Here is a 2511-nt window from a genome sequence, read left to right as displayed (position 1 = left end):
CAGTATGCTCCATGAGATTTGTCATCACAATGCTCCAGGACCTTGTCATCATAATGCTTCACGACCTTGTCATCAAAATTTTCAATGGCCCTTGTCATCATAATGCTCCAAACCCTAATCATCACAATGCTCCATTATATTTCTCATCACAATCCTCCTTTACATTTGGTATCACAAAGCTCCATGCCATTGTCATCGCCATGGACCATGACATATGTCATCACAATGCTCCCTGACCCCTGTCTTCACAATACTCCATGACCTTATCATCACAATGCTCAATGCCCTTGTCATCACAATGCACCATTCCCACTCTCATCACGATAATCTATGAAACTTGTCAGACCAATGCTCCATGCAACTGTCGTCACAATGCTCCATGCCCACTCTCATCACAATAATCCATGAAACTTTTCAGACCAAAGTTCCATACCCTTCTCATCACAATGCTCCATTACCCCTGTCATAACAATGCACCATGACACCTGCCATCACAATGATCCACGGCACAGTCATCACAAGCTTCCATGATAATTCTCATCACAATGCTCCAGACCCCTGATATCACAATGCTCCATGCCCTGGTCATCACAAAGCTCCATGACGCATGTCATCAGAATGCTCCATGACTTTCTCATCACAATGCTCCATGCCCTGGTTATCACAATGCTCCATGACCCCTGTCATCACAATGCTCCGTGACTCCAGTCATCACAATGCTTCATAACGTTTGTCATCACAATGGTCCATGCCCGCGTCATCACAAGGCTCTGTGACGTTTGTAACCACAATGCTCCATGAACTTTTCATTACAATTCTCTGAGAAACTTGTCATCACAATGCTCCATGTATTTGTCAGAACAATGCTCCATGACCATTGTCATCACAATGTGCCACGCGCATTTCATCACAACGTTCCAAACCTTGTCATTGCAATGCTCCATAAACCTTGTAATCACAATGGTCCATGCACTTCTCATCAAAATGCTCTCTCACCAGAGATATCACAATGTTCCATCACTAGTCATCACAATACACCCTCATACTTGTAATCACAATGTTCCATGACACTGTCATCACAATGCTACATCCCCTTATCATCACAATGTTCCATGACCCCTGCCATCACAATGTTCCATAAGCCCTGTCGTCAAAATGCTCCATGACCCTTTCCATCCCAAAGCTCCAAGACCCCTGCCATCACAATGTTCTATAACCCCTGCCATCAAAATGTTCCATTACACTTTTTATCAAATTGCTGCATGACCCGGTCATCAAAATGCTCCCTGCCCTTCTCATCAAAATGCTCCATGACTTGTCATCACAAAGCTCCAAGACCCTTGGCATCACAATGCGCCATGTCATTGTCATCACAATGCTCCATGAACCCTCTCATCACATTGCTCCATGCCCTTGTCATCACACAGCTCCATGACACTTGTCATCACAATGCTCGATGCCCTTCTCATCACAATGCCCCATGCCCTTGTCATTACGATCCTGCATGACCCATGTATCACAGTGTTCCGTGCCCTTGTCATCACAATGCTCCATGCCCACTCTCATCACAATAATCCATGAAACATTTCAGACCAAAGTTCCATACCCTTCTCATCACAATGCTCCATTACCCCTGTCATAACAATGCACCGTGACACCTGCCATCACAATGATCCACGGCCTAGTCATCACAAGCTTCCATGATAATTCTCATCACAATGCTCAAGACCCCTGATATCACAATGCTCCATGCCCTGGTCATCACAAAGCTCCATGACGCATGTCATCAGAATGTTCCATGGCCTTCTCATCACAATGCTCCATGCCCTTGTCATCACAATGCTCCAAGACCCTTGTCATCACAATGCTCCATGCCCCATTTCATCTCAATGCTCCATGACATCTATCATCACAATGCTCCAAGACCCTTGTCATCACAATGCTCCATGCCCCTTTTCATCTCAATGCTCCAAGAACCCTGTCATCACAATGAACTATGCCCATCATCATAATGCTTCAGGCTATTGTCATCACAATGAAATCAATATTCTGCATGACCTCTGTCATCATAATGCTCCAAACCCTTGTGATCACAATGTTGCATAACACGTATCATCACAACACCCCATGACGCTCATCATCACAATTATCCATGGTCTTCTCATCACAATGCTCCATGATCTTTGTCATCACAATTCTCAATACACTTGTCATCACAATGCTCCCTGACCCTTGTCGTCAGTATGCTCCTTGAACCCTGTCTTGACAAGTTTCCATGCATTTTTCATCACAATGATCAATGACCATTTCATCACAATGCTCCAAGGTCCCTGTAATCACAATGCTCCATGCCCTTGTCATCACAAAACTCCATGACGCATGTCATCAGAATGCTCCATGGCCTTCTCATCACAATGCTCTATGCCCTAGTCATAACAATGCTCCAAGACCCCTGTAATCACAATGCTCCATGCCCCTTTTCATCAGAATGCTCCATGAGACTTGCCATCA

Source organism: Mesoplodon densirostris, unplaced genomic scaffold (genome assembly GCF_025265405.1).
Source record: "Mesoplodon densirostris isolate mMesDen1 unplaced genomic scaffold, mMesDen1 primary haplotype scaffold_35, whole genome shotgun sequence".
Lineage (NCBI taxonomy): Eukaryota > Metazoa > Chordata > Mammalia > Artiodactyla > Ziphiidae > Mesoplodon > Mesoplodon densirostris.
Note: the sequence above shows the minus strand (reverse complement) of the source record.